The sequence below is a fragment of the Lycium barbarum genome, chromosome 8 (assembly GCF_019175385.1).
Source record: "Lycium barbarum isolate Lr01 chromosome 8, ASM1917538v2, whole genome shotgun sequence".
NCBI classification, from domain to species: Eukaryota; Viridiplantae; Streptophyta; class Magnoliopsida; order Solanales; family Solanaceae; genus Lycium; species Lycium barbarum.
The window spans coordinates 91,762,674-91,777,461 of record NC_083344.1 but is presented as its reverse complement, the minus strand read 5'-3'; the positions used below and the strand labels follow the sequence as shown (position 1 = coordinate 91,777,461).

Below are 14,788 nucleotides of genomic sequence, written 5' to 3'. Positions count from 1 at the left end.
AGAATCGCATCCGAAAGCCATTCATCGGCTGCAACGTAGGAAAATGTTAGAAGAAATGCTCGAAGACATGTAAAAGGGAGATAACCACATGAAACTTACACATGTCATCCCACCTTTTGGGGAAAGGCATGTAATCCGCCGGTATAATGTCCTTGGTCGTAACCCGCATAAAACGTTCGTGCCAGCCCCGATCCGTGTTCTCATCTACACAGGAAAGAATGGGGTTCCTTTCTCATTTGGCGAATTTTATAACACCACCGCGAAAGATCCTTGAGCAATATAACCGGATCAGCTGGTGCAAGGTAAAGTTGGTTGTGGCATTATTAGCCAAAATACGGAGGCAGGCCAAGATCCTCCAAATGTTCGGACCTATTTGAGCAAGGTATAATTTATATGTCCGGTACATATCGAAGATAACCGAATCTATTGGAGGGTGAAAGGATATGTATAAATGTATGAAAGCCCCTATTTGAAGTCGGTGATTGACTAGTCTTCATCGGGAGAAAAAATATGTATGTGGGGGTTCTCCCAGCCACATTCAGTCTGGACTCGGGAGAGGTGCTTTTCTTTAATCGAGGATGGGTAACGTCTCACGTCGAAACCCTGGTCAGATGTCTTTACGGCCGTTTCAATGGTGAATTCGCGATTGAAATTGAATTTCGATGGTATTATGTCTTTGGCCGTCGGTTCGAAGGTAACGGTTTGTGTTTTGTGCCGGGGCTGACAACAGGATCGGTAGCCGGAGAAGAAATCGAAGGAATATTTTGGGAAGCAGAGTCGGTATTCGTTGCCATTTCTTAAGTTTGGATGATGAAAATATGAAGATATGAAGGTCTGGGATGAAGTATGAAGATTTGAAGGCTAAAATATAAAGATATGAAGATCTGGAGATGAACAAATGGAGTTAAGGAAGGTTTAAGAAGATTTTCCAGAAAATGAAGAAGGTTTTGGGACCTCAGAAGTGTTTTCTCAACATCTTTTCGAAGATACAAAATTTCGGAACAAAGATTCGAAGATGAGCAAGGACAGACGAAGGATGAAAGAAAGGAGTGAAAAATAAAGAAATGGAATCACTGTGACTCTTTATATAGAGAAAATGTTGAGGTGGTTACCGAAGTCATCCAACCAAGAAGGGACACATGTCCGAAGTCAGAGAGATGTGACCTGAAGGGATGTGGCCTAAAGGGACGTGACCCTGAAGCGGTTGTCGAAGCCATCCAACTGGAAGGAGACACGTGCCCAAAGTCAGAGGGACGTGACATGAAAGGATGTTTCATTTCCCGCTTGTTTTCAAAGTAAAAGCTTACTATAGAAGTCACCGAGGCAATTGTTCCACTTCCCGTCACTTCGGCAAAACTTCGCTCCGAGAAGTGTGGGGACTATCGGTATACGATAAAAACTGAAGCAACTTGTACCCGGTAAGAATCGGGTAAAGTTTAAAGCCGTCCGATATGGGATCGAGGAAGAGTATGGTCGTTAGCAATCGATGGGAATGAAATCCGAGGGGTCGTGAGTGCATTTGAATCTGTGTCAAAACCGAGGGTATGTTGATGGGCACAGAAAACCCTAGCCTGAAGAGAGCACACTCAACATAGGCTCGGAGAATCCGTTATGTAACAAGCCACACGTCATCTGACCGTTCTGCCATTTGCGCTGATAACAGTTCGGGTGTCAGATCGTACGGACGCAACCTTATCCATTTTAGGGTTTTTCTAGAAGAGCCTTTTCTTACATTGTACTAAGGCCCATCTATTGTTAGCTATAAATAGAGGTCTACCCCCTCATTTTTTAAGTTAGCTTTTCATCATTCTTCACATTTTGTAATAAAAAAAGTGGCAGTGAAATCTTGTTAAGTGTTTTGGCTCAGTTAGAGAAAGTAACCTCCAAACCGGACCAGTTCGCAGAGCTTACAAACTTGTCTTCCTAAGTTTCCTTTACTATTATTTATCAATATATTACTATTTATTTTCTATTATCTTACACTATAAATTAATCTAACCACATATCCTCTCAAGCACTTACAAATTTAATCGTTATCCATTTTTAAGGGTAAACAGAAACTATAAATCAAACAATAAAACAATTGATCAATCAGAATGTATCACTAATATGGGAAGCAAACCTCTTATTGTTTCCACATTTTTTGTTCTAAGAATTGAAAGGAAACTTCAAGTGACCATAGCATGTCTACTCTTAAGCAAATGGCTCAAAGATTTCAACTTACAAATAAATTTCTTGAAGGCCAAAGCTTTAGCTGCATAAAATGTTAATAAGACTCTTTTCCTCAGCCTCTTTAATTCCCCCCCAATCTTGGTCTTCAATTTACTGACTTTCACTTTTAACCATATTGGCTTCTTTCTTTGAGACAGAGAATCTGCTCTCTGTAGAGACTTGTAAATCAAGAACTGTGCTCTTTTATGTTGCATCTCTTCAGGGTTTTCCTTATCTATTTTTGAGTAAGCATAATATGGTCTACTCATAAGACTACTCAATTTTCTCCGAATAGGGAGGAAATCTAACCAATGGAAAGGAACGAAATTAAAGAGAGAAAATAAGAAAGAAGAATTGATTTGAAGAATTATTTATAGTGGATAGAAGGGACTTGTGGGTTCAGAAATGTTGTAATTCTTGTGATGAAACAACGCTGTGTCTTTAATTTCTATGTGCTTTCCTCAGTTTTATATCCTATGCACAAAAGGTGTATAAAATATTTTTACAACTATTTTATTTAATTGTTAATTATAAAAAATATCTATTAAACTATTACTCCCTCTGTTTTAATTTATTTGTCTTTGACTTGGTATGAAAATTAAGAAAATAAAGAACTTTTGAATTCTGTGATTAAACTAAAAATGTGTATAATGTACGAAAATGCTCTTTGAATCTTGTGATCTTAAATATGTCATGTAAGATGTTGAATATAAAGAGTTATTAAATATAGAAAGTGACATTCTTTTTTGAATAGACTTAAAGAAAAATAAGACAAACAAATCGACATAGAGGAAGTAATTGATAAAAATAACAACTAAATCCCTTTTCAATTAATGGGGTTATAAAAATTGGACCGAGCTGGCCGAGAAATTGGGTCATGGAGGTGCATAAAAAATGCCAATATTTGATAACCCAATGAGACTCTAAATAAATAAATATGTATTAATAAAATACCTAATAGGGGTTGAATTTAGTGTTTTTTTATTTTTCAAACTTCTGCGGAATTCAGTGATTACTTTAAAACTTGAGTTGATTAAAACTAACCTTAGAAATCCTTTTAAATCCACATGTTAAATGAAAACAAGGGAGTAATCGCCATCAATAGCAAAATTTGAATAATGAAGCAAGTGCAAGCTCAGTTTTATACTCATTTGGCAAATCTACATCCTATTTCCTTTCAAATGAAGGGGTTCCACTATGATCAATCTTATTTTGCTCAAGCACAAGAAACTTGTAATTTTACACTGCACCACAATTATCCTTTATATAGCTAAGTGTCAAGCTTTGATCAATTTTCTAGAGGTTAAGGTTTTCTTGTAAATTCAATATCGATTTGGCTCTTGAAATTTCTTGATGATCTTCCTTTTCTTTCTTTCTTTTTTTGCATTGTGTTTCATTCTAGCCTATGTGTTCAAATTTTTCATTCCCCAATTGTATAGTTGAGTATGTTATAAAATAAAGACTATAAAGTAAATACACCAAAGACAAATTTATAAAGAGAGATTGATATATTATTCAACTTTGAACTTAATTAAGAGAGATTTTATTGTATACTTCGTATTCTACAAATGAACCTCCTATTTATAAGAGAAAAATGACTTGGTGGCCAAGTAACTATCTTGGTTACCAATCTAACTAACTTTCTCCAAGTAAACACTAACTGACTTTCTCTCCAAGTAATTTGATAGACATACATTAATATTTACAATACTCCCCCTTGGATGTCTATTAATTAGATTATGTGTCTCGTTAAAATCTTATTAGAAAAAACCCTGTGGAAAAAAGTTTTAGTGAAGGAAAAAGAGTACACATATCTAGTAATACTCTTTGAGAGCTGCCTCATTGAAAAATTTACCAGGAAAACCCAATTGGACATAACCTTGGTTAAGGAAAAAAGAGTACATCGCGTATTTTACTCCCACTGATGAAGACCAAAATTCAGATATCGAAGTCTTCACATTCCAATCTTGAATATCATCTTCTCAAGAGTTAAAGTTGGCAAAGATTTGGTGAACAAATCTGCAAGATTGTCACTTGAACGAATTTGTTGCACATCAATATCAACATTCTTCTGGAGATCATGTGTGAAGAATAGTTTGGTGAAACATTTTTCGTTATATCCCCTTTTATGAAGCCTCCGTTTAATTGAGCTATGCATGCAGCATTATCTTCATATAATACTATGGGTATTATTGTATCACACTTCAGGTCACATATTTCTCTAATAAAATGTCTCACTAATCTCAACCATACACATTCTCCACTTGCTTCACGAATAGATATTATCTCAACATGATTCGAAGAAGTAGCAACAATGGTCTACTTTGTTGATCGACATGATATAGCAGTACCTTAGCATGTAAAAAGATAACATGTTTGATGTTGAGCTTTATGTGGATCAGATAAATACCCAGCACCTGCATAACCAACAAGATCTGCACTATTATTCTTAGTATAAAACATACCCATATCGATAGTTCCCTTCAAATACTGCAGTATATGCTTAATTCTGTTCCAATATCTTCGTGTAGGAGAAGAGCTATATCTTGCTAGAAAATTAACAGAGAATGCTATATGTCAGGTCTTGTAGCATTAGCAAGATACATAAGTGCACCATTTGCACTAAGATATGGTACTTCAGGACCAAGAAGCTCTTCATTTTATTCTTGAGGTCGGAACGGATCTTTATTCGTTTCAAGTGAGTGAACAACCATTGGAGTACTTAACGGGTGCACATTGTCCATTTAAAATCATTTTAAAACTTTTTCAGTATAAGCAGATTGATGGATATATAAAGATCCCGTCTGATAAATGTTCAATTTGCAAACCAAGACAAAGTTTTATTTTTTTTGAGATCTTTCATATCAAATTATTTTTTAAATATTCAATTGCCTTTTGGAGCTCTTCTGGATTTCCAATTAGGTTTATGTCACCGACATAAACAGCAATTAATAAAAACACATGGAAAAATGACATCATTTATATAACCTTCATCTATCAAGTACTCACTGAGGCGATTATACCACATGCACTCTGATTGTTTTAAATCATATAATGATCTTTGTAATCTGATTGAATACATCTCCCGAGACTTTGAACTAATTGCTTCATGCATTTTAAATCCTTCAGGAATTTTCATATAAATTTCATTATCAAAGTTAACCATAAAGGTAAGCTGTAACTACATCCATCAAATATATTTTAAGGTTTTCATGTATAGCTAAACTTATGAGATATCAAAATGTTATGGCATCCATAACGGGTGAATATGTTTCTTCATAGTCAATATCAGTTCTTTGAGAGAATCCTTGTGCAACAAGGCATGCCTTATATCTCACAATTTCATTTCTCTCATTCCTTTTCCGTACAAAGACCCATTTGGGGCTAGATGGTTTTACACCATTAAGCGTTTGAAATACTGGTCCAAAAACCTCACGTTTAGCAAGTCAATTCAATTCTAATTGAATTGCCTCTTGTAATTTTAGTCAATCATATCTTCATCGACATTCTTCAATTCCCGTTCCTCACTATCTTTCATAATATTTAATGCAACATTATATCCAAAAACATTATCCACCATAATATTCTATCGATTCAAATCTATCCCATCACCAGTAGAACTTAATGATAGTTCTTTACTCATTTGAGTCTTAGGTTCACTGATATCTTCAGGAGTATCAGGATTAATTAGATCTTGAATCTCTTCATGATATCATTTCATAGTGTCATTTTGATCATTTTTCGTGCTTCTTTTTCTAGGATTTTTATCCTTGGAACCCAATGATCTACCACGCTTTAGAAGTGTATAAGATTCAGATGCTATGACATTAGTAGATTTTCCCTTTCTGACATCAATTTGGATAGGCACATACTCTGTAGAGATATATGACTTGGCTATTCTTTTCAAATTAGTAAATGCGTCTGACATTTGATTCACTATTTTCTATGAGTGGATGATCTTCTGGATCTCCTGTTCACATATAGGGGCACGAGGATCAAAATGAGATAGAGATGAAACTTTCCATGCAATTTCTCTTTTGATTTATTTTCTCTATCCCCTAATCGTAGGAAATTTATTTTTATCTAATTGACAATCGGCAAATCGAATAGTGAATCAATATTCTGTTAATGGTTCAAGGTAGAAAATAATAGAGGGTGATTCAAACCCAACATATATTCCTAAGCCTTTGGGGACCATCTTAGTGCATTGTGGTGGTGTTACCGGCACATATATAGCACAACCAAAGATTTGGAGATGAGCAACATTTGGTTCAGGACCAAATCCTAATTGTGACAGGGAGTATTTATTATAGTGAGTTGGTCTGAGACAAAATAGAGATGTTGCATGTAAGATAGTATGACCCCAAACAGTTGTGGACAATCATGTTTTCTTAAGTAGTGGTCTTGCTATCAATTGTAGGCGCTTAATAAATGATTTAGCTAGGCCATTTTGCGTATGAACTTTAGCTACAGGATGTTAGTAGGCAATTAAAGATAAGTAATATTAAAGCAGTAAATAAATGAACACAGAGAATTTTATACTTGTTAGGATCACCGGTGTGCCTAATCCAGTCCCCTTGGGTTACAGGGGTTTCCTTAGAGCCGTATGGTAACTTGATTACAGAGATGATTCAAGTTGAACGTTGGATCCAACTTGAATAGTTTTTAGTTACAGGCTCAACCTGTATAGCTAGCTATTCTCTCTTTTCTTTTTCTAACACTATAAGACTCAACTTGAATATAATGCTTTTTACGAGATGAAGAGTAAATAGATTTATTGCTCAAGTGAAGTTGTGAGTCTTCTTCGGCTTGTGAGGTCTTCTGATATAGTTGGCTGCTTCACATCTTGAGGGCAGTGCATCAATCTTTCCATTGGATTGATTCTGATTGGCTCATTCTAAGGTAACCCAAGGAGTTTTTCTTCAATCCATTGATCTTGTATCTTCCTTGATGTCTTCTTTCCTTCTATACTCTGAAGCTTGAGATCTTCACGGCTCTTCCTTTGTATCCTCTTTCCGTTGGTGGTGAGATCTTGACTGGTTGAGTAGTATTTTTCATGACAACTTTGTATTGGTTGTCCGTAACCTTCTCACTCAAATGAGATGATTGTTCTTCTTGCCTTGTATGTCGGAGATTCCTCCAGCTAGGTTTTCTTTGTCTGTCTCCTTGATTTAAGATATTCTATAGAATATCTTCCTGCTTTCCTTATGCTTGACTTCACCTTATTGAGTGTGCATCCTTTTACTTTTTGGTTCCTACACGTCCACAGTGTTAAGACAAATATTACTACGGTAAATAATCAAAGCTAACAATCTCCCCATTTTTATGATGACAACCAAAAATGAGTGTGACAGTTTACTTCCCTGAAATATGTGATGCACTCATTGATTAGTTGACTACTGCTCTTGCTGCTCTTCTCCCCCTTTGAAATCATCAGAAAGGAAAACACAGATATACAACACAAAGAAATAGCGTAGTAGGCAAACACATAACAGATAATCACACACATCACATTAGCACCTAGAATCTGCTTAGCCACATAGTTAGCATGGACACAAACAGTCCTCATAATTTTAACAAAACAAAACATGCAGAATGTCTTAACCAAACAACAAAAAAATTTGTGCAAACAGTTAACAGATCAGCTGAAAGTGTTGATAATTCTCTTAGAGAAGGAATTGTAGGAGGTCTCAATGTTGTGGGAAAGGGTAGAATGAGAGTTTTAAATGGTTACAAAAAGTTCAGTATTGGAGTTCGCAATTTCTCTGTTCAGAGAGTCGACTCTTGAGATCAGCTTGTTGACTGTTTTGACTCCCTTCTTCAACAATCCCTCCATACTGATCCGCAGCTTCCCAAAATCTGCACCTTCCTCCTTAGAAGAGCACAACACTTTGTCAAGAGTTTCTTGAATCTTTTGTAGGAGACCTTCCACTGCATCAAGATTCTGTTTCAACTCAATGACTTCATGACTCATAACCTGTGAGACATCCCGAGCTGGATCACTTTTGGGCAAAAGTTTTTGCTTGATTGCTTCCTTCTTTGTCCATTCATCACCTGTAAAGACAACGTTCATACTGGCAAAAGCGTGATGATCATATGTTGCTGTAACCTCTATTGCTCAAAAATCAATAAGATCAATGAACAAGTCCTTCAAGATGAGATAAATGATCATTCCATAGGGATGGCTGGCAGAGGGTGACATGTCCAAAACACTTTCAAGCATGTACTCCTTGAACCAATTTTCCCAGTAGATTTTGTATTTCTTGATTAGACAATAGAGCACATTGACATCCCTATTGGTAATTGAGCTTAAATATCCAACCTGAGGCAAAAGTGTTGTAGCAGCAATGTGAGCCATAATGCGATTTATGAAACAGTGACTTGAGGGTCCAAACTCAGATAAGTCAGAGCTAGGTTCTAACACAAATGCCTTGGCTCTCTCAAGACACACTTCGAAATTCTCAGGACACCCATTTCGCATAAACTCGATTTTTCTAGAAAATTTTACACCAAACACCTTTTCAAACAGAAAATCATTTACCACAATTCTTGTACCCATTAAAAGAGTCTCTAGGTCCCCAATATCTTTAGAAGCCCTAAGATTAGCATAAAACAATCTGATAGGTTCTTCATAGACTTTGGGTTCACAGAGTAGAAGACTAGAGACAATTTTTAGGCCTTAAAGAGGCAACTTACATTGTAATGATGATCTTTAAGTTGTTCAAGACTGATAACTCTACCTGTGGTGATGCTACGCTTCTTGAACAAATTATACCTAGCCTACTCAACATATCCCCAGAATAGTTACATGTCCTCAGGTCCAAAATCATCACAGATCTCTGTTTTTGACTTCTTAAGTGCTCTCTCTTTTGAAGATGAAGGAACACTTTGTTTTTTTTTGAAAAGATTTCTAATAACTTCACTATTAGACGAGTCAGATAGATTAACATGGTCTTTAATTTCAGTTAGACTATATAGTCATCGACTAGATCGCCTACAACTGGAACTTTCTCCCTTGACTCTAACCATTGTGGAGGAAGGGTTATGGAAGAGTTGTTTTTGGAGAGGAGATAGGATGAGGGTTTTTGGGTGAAAAAGGAGAGAAGCATTATAGAAAAAAAGGGAAGATGGACGGTTGCTTTGGAAAAGGATTTGAGGTGACTGGTCAGGGTTTATTGGGAAGAGGAGTAATAATGGTAAATAGTGGAGGCGGGAAAGTACATTCACACTTTAATTATGGGTTGTTTTAATGCTAGACTAACTAAAGGCAAGGAAAAAGTAAAAAAACAAAACTAAAACAAACAAACAAAAACAGATAAAACAAACAATGAAAAGAAAAAATGCAAGTAAGACTTATACATTTTGAAACATGGTAATTCTAAGACTATTTCTAACGAAACAAAATCTTTCTTCAAGCAATGGTTTTGTAAAAATATTAGCTAGTTAATTTTTAGAATCTACGAATTCTACAGTAAAATCACCATTTTCAACATGATCACGTCTAGAGTGGTGCCCAATATATTTAGACAAGCCAATTTTACTAGTATTATCACAGAAAATAGGAACCGATTCATAAGATAGTTCATAATCAATTAATTGGTGCATCATCCATAGTAGTTGAGTTCCACAACAATCCAAGGCTAAGTATTGTAGTTGATAAAGCAACAGGCGTTTGCTTTTTGTTGTGCCAAGAGATGAGAGATTCTCCTAAAATTTAACATGTACCACTTGTTACGGTTCATATTTCGCGGGCAGGACTAGCACTCGGAAAGTTACTTTGAACTTGTTGGTGCTCTTTTGGACTTTGTTTTAAAAGAGTCACCACATAATTTTTAGGAAATTAGGAAAGCCAGTTTCAAAGGATTTATTCATATACAGTGAAAAAAGCCTTCGTAATTCAAAGTTCTGGGTAAGGATTTTGGTGATCCCTTAGGGAAGTTGTTAGACACCCTAGCATTAAAGATCCATACTATACGGTTGCAACGACCCGTTTGGTCGTTAATTAATACTTCGCGAGCCTATGCCCAACCTAGGTCTAGGATTGTAAATAATAAGCCCTATGGAGTATTTTAAGGATTAAGAGTGGGAAAAAATCAATTTTGGATGGAATTAGAAAATAGTGGGCCAGGGAAAGAAACGAACCGCTGTAGCGGTCAAAGGACCGCCATAGCGGTACTGCTATAGCGGACATACAATCGCCACAGCGGTCAAAGTGGGACAGTGACCGTATTTTTGGTCACTTAGTTTATTTTACCCTCCTTTTTAATAACAGACTCCCAAGGGTTGCTATTAGGTTTCCATATGAAAGAAAAACCCTTGACACCAAGAAAAAAAGACTTTTCTATTTCTTCCCCACCATTCCCTACGACTATTACCTCTCATGGATTCGGATGAAGGTTAGGAAGGTCAGCAATTCATGGGGATTCAATTAGCTATTCATCAATGAGGTACTTTAAGAGTTGACGGAGACTGCATGATTAGGTCTTCGGACATGGAGTTGGGATGGACATATTCTATAATGTAACTAAAATCATGTGTAAATAGTAGCTAGGCTAACGATAAATAATTATTGAATGGGGAGTGCTATTATCACTGAGGGGTACTTCGTTGTTTAAATTATACATCCCTAGGAGTAGGTGAGTTTCGTCTTTATTCCCGGTTGTATTGAAATATTCAAATGGTTATCTTTCTTGTTAACAAGAAATTTGTATTGAGAGGACCGAAATAAGTCGGGATTAGTACTACGCCCATCAAGGGCATGATTCGTGACTTGTTTGATTTATTGCATCATTGCATTGCATTGCATGGGTTATGAGGAAATACATGGAGCAGGAAAGGCTGAATATAGGAAATTGTGTTATCTGGTCTTATGGCCGTTTGAGTTGAATATGAGAAATCTATATGATATGGATCCGTGTCTGAGGTTCTTTTCGGAGCGGAGGATTTATGGCTCGGGTCCAATGAGTATTCGGAACGAGTGGTACATGGAAACCATGGGTCCCCTGCAGGTCATGACTACTGAGCAATGACATGAGTTAGCATGTATGTACAGTGTGGTTGGGCCCTTGCATCGCATTCTGCATTGCACTACATCTCATATTTCTATGTTATGCATGTGTGAACTGCCAGTCGTTTATATTGCTTATTCATCTTTATGATTCCATTAAGCGGTTGGGTGTGGAGTGGTGGCTAATATAGAGATAGGTGTAGTAGCAGATTTCAGATAGTGAGCCATTCTCTAGGTGCATCGCATCATAGTAAGTAAATTGAGTAGATGAACTTCATGGACAAAAAGGGTAGAAATTAAAGGATAGGATGAACGTGGAGACTAGATTTAATAAGTTGGATGGAAGGAAGGGAACAATTGTGATTAATTAGAACACCTGTAATTCTTGGGAATAAAAGAAGTGAATAGTTAGAGTAGAAGGGTAAGAGGGTGATAGTGAAGGGACCTATATTGAAAATCCCGAGAGCCTTGACTTATCTGTTTATCTTATTGACTTTATATTATGTTGCGTGAACTAATCTTAGTCGACCTATGATGCTTATCAGTAGGTGTGGTGTACTGATACTACTCTTGCTACATTCTTTTTAGGTGTAGATATGTTGCAGGTTTTTAGTGAAGTTTCGTTATGAGGATTTATCAGGCAATCTCCTACAGTCTCGCTCATCTTACTCCAGGCAGAGGCTGTGTCATTTATTTTGTCTTCCTGTACAGTAGGAGCTCTTGTACCTGTCTAGACTAGATCTCGAGAAATTCTTTTTAGTTTTATTGTATTTCAAACAGAGTTTGTATGAAACTTTTACTTTAATCTTGTGATTTTTAAGAAATTGTTGGCATAAACTGGCTGAATGTTGGGTTGGTTGTAAGGGTTCACCTACTAGGTTAGTAATATGGTAGGTGCCCGCACGACCCGTGGGTTGGGTCGTGACAATTGGTATGAGAGCCTAGGTTACCGGTCTCATAAGTACAAGAGCAAATTTCCAGTAGAGTCTTCTGGAATGGTACGATGACGTCTGTACCCGTCCGCAAGAGGCTATAGGACATCTAGAAGTTTCCCTTTATTCATTCTATTATGCTACCTCGTTACGTCGTCACCTAGTTGGATCCAATTAGTATTTGGTTGATTCCAATTGGTATCTGTCGATTCCAATTGGTATCTCTCTATATATTGACTCAAGGAAGACTTCCCACAAGTGGGTGCGCTCTAAATCGTGTGCACAAACGAAAATTTCTGTGATAAGTGTAAGGTTTACAGTTTGTGTGCTTATGTTAGGATGGTGTTATACCCCATTTAAACGGGTCAAATTGGAGTACAACATATTGGTGATTCCTATTTTGTTTATTTTAAGGAGTCGCCACCTAATTAATTTTAAAGGTGAATTAGGACACCTAATTATTAACTAAGGTAAAGCCTAACTAAACCTCCGTTAATGGTCTGCTTAATTTATGATTCTAGGAAAGGGTTCTTGATTATCCTAAAGGGAAGGGGTTAGGCATCCTTTAGAATCCGTTAACTACGGTTAACCAGTCAAACTTAGGTTAATTAATTAAGGCTAAAGATACAAATATAACATTTAAATTTTAAGAAAATGGCTTGCAAATGTTGCTAAGGTTTAAAGGAAAATATAATAATGCTATTTAAAATAAGACTTATAAATGTTACTAAGGCTTTAAATAAAAATGCTATTTAAAATAAGACTTGTAGAAAATATAATAATTTGCATAAAAGAAGACTTCAAATGATATTTAAAATAAGACTTATAAATGTTGCTATTTAAAATCTTCATTTTTTTTTCAATATTGACTCTCTCTCTACTTGAAATGCTCTCGGCGCACGATTAGACTCCTGCTAACGTGCACCTTCGAGCTTCCATGGCTAAGAGAGGGAGACCAAGAAAAGATACACTACCTACAGAGCAAGGATGCACTATAAACATCAGTAATGTTGATAGAGGCAAAGGAGTTACAGCTAACCCACAAGGGCATACAGTTGGGAAGACACCTATGCAAAAGGGAAGTGCAACAGTGGCGTCTCAGAACCATGTTCAACTATTGCGACGGGAAACAATCGAGACAGAGATTACTCCGATTCCAATGATGAACACATCTGTTCCTGACTCGGAGAAATCGATTCAGCGCAAGGAGGCTAGATCTGAAGTGGGTAATCGAAAAACACCAGTTGAGCTGGAGATGAAGGATACTAGCCAACAAGCAACTCCAACGGAGACTGTTCAGCCTCACGAGATTCCAATTGGTGCTGACGAAGGTAAGCACAAAACGCCGTGGACTAATTTATTCTCTCAAAATAGAGTTGCTAGCAAGGGTATGCCGCTTGCCTATGTAGCCCCAACTGTTGTCGACGGGAAACCTGTGGTTTATGTGGAAGAGGATGAAGTTAAGCAACAGACTCAGAATTGGATGAATGCTTTAGTAGTCTATACAATGGATGACACACCGAGCTATACTTTTGTGAGTAACTACGTTGCTCGCAAGTGGAATACTGTGGCCTGCCCCGAGGTATATTACCATGACGAGGGATATTATATCGTCAAATTTCAAAGCCCAGAGGATAGAGATGAGATTATGTTTGCTGGCTCTTATACAATGAACAATATACCTCTTGTATTGCAATTTTGGACTCCGGAATTCGATTTTCATGAAGAATTTCCTCGAACAATGCCGTTATGGGTGAAATTCCCTACCCTGCCTATGATCTATTGGGGACCTAGAACACTTGGTAATATTGCAAGTAGATTGGGTAATCCTTTATTTGCGGATGAATGTACAGCAAAGCAGTGTAGGGTCTCTTACGCTAGGGTACTGGTTGACATGGATGTTACGCAAGAACTTCCAAGAGAAGTGCAAATTGTAGATTCTAAGGGCAATTCCTTCAGGCAGGATGTGGTATATGAATGGTGCCCTAAGTATTGTCCTAAGTGTCTAAAGTATGGGCATATTTGTGCAGATGAGATAAAGCGAGGGCCGCCAGCTCCACATAACAAACCAAAGCAGAGAGGCAAAGCACATCAGAAACCATATGTTCAGAGATGGGTAGGAAGGCAAATGCACACATCTGATCCCAGACCATCCACTAATACTCAGCAGCCCATTATAGCAGGGACTGAGCATCAACAAGAGATAAATGGTACCAGTCCGAGCATGGAGCCAATACAACAACCTGCTGATAAGGATCGATTGGCTGGTCACACCCAAGGAGGTAACCGCAGGGGCGTTACTTATGCTTCAATGGTTCAACCTAAAGCAGTAGGAGGTGAAAAGCATCAAGCTGGGAAACCACAAACTCACATGAGTAAAAATCAGCAAGGGGTCAGTCTAATTGCACCAATACATCAGGACCATCAGGTGAACACAGATGGTCCTACAGAGGTTCATTCAGTGGGCACTAATCACATACCGAATCAGGGGACGCAGATGATCAGTGTCAATCCCTTTTCACCTTTGGCTGATAGTATTGAGAGTACACAAGCAGCAGCTAAGCCTCCCGAAGGGAGGAAGAAATCTAAATGAATTGGATCGTGTGGAATGTGAGGGGCATGAACAAGCCCTTCAAAT

General features: G+C 37.3%; 1 long non-coding RNA gene across 1 annotated transcript; it reads right to left on the bottom strand.

Annotated features, from left to right (window-relative positions):
- Nucleotides 1-6,728: 6,728 nt before the first annotated feature.
- On the bottom strand, nucleotides 6,729-9,760 carry LOC132606300 (uncharacterized). The gene is made up of 2 exons (XR_009569685.1): nucleotides 8,908-9,760; nucleotides 6,729-8,533 (listed from the first exon to the last, which is right to left on the bottom strand). It is a non-coding gene; the product is annotated as an uncharacterized LOC132606300 (long non-coding RNA).
- Between the last annotated feature and the right edge of the window lie 5,028 nt (nucleotides 9,761-14,788).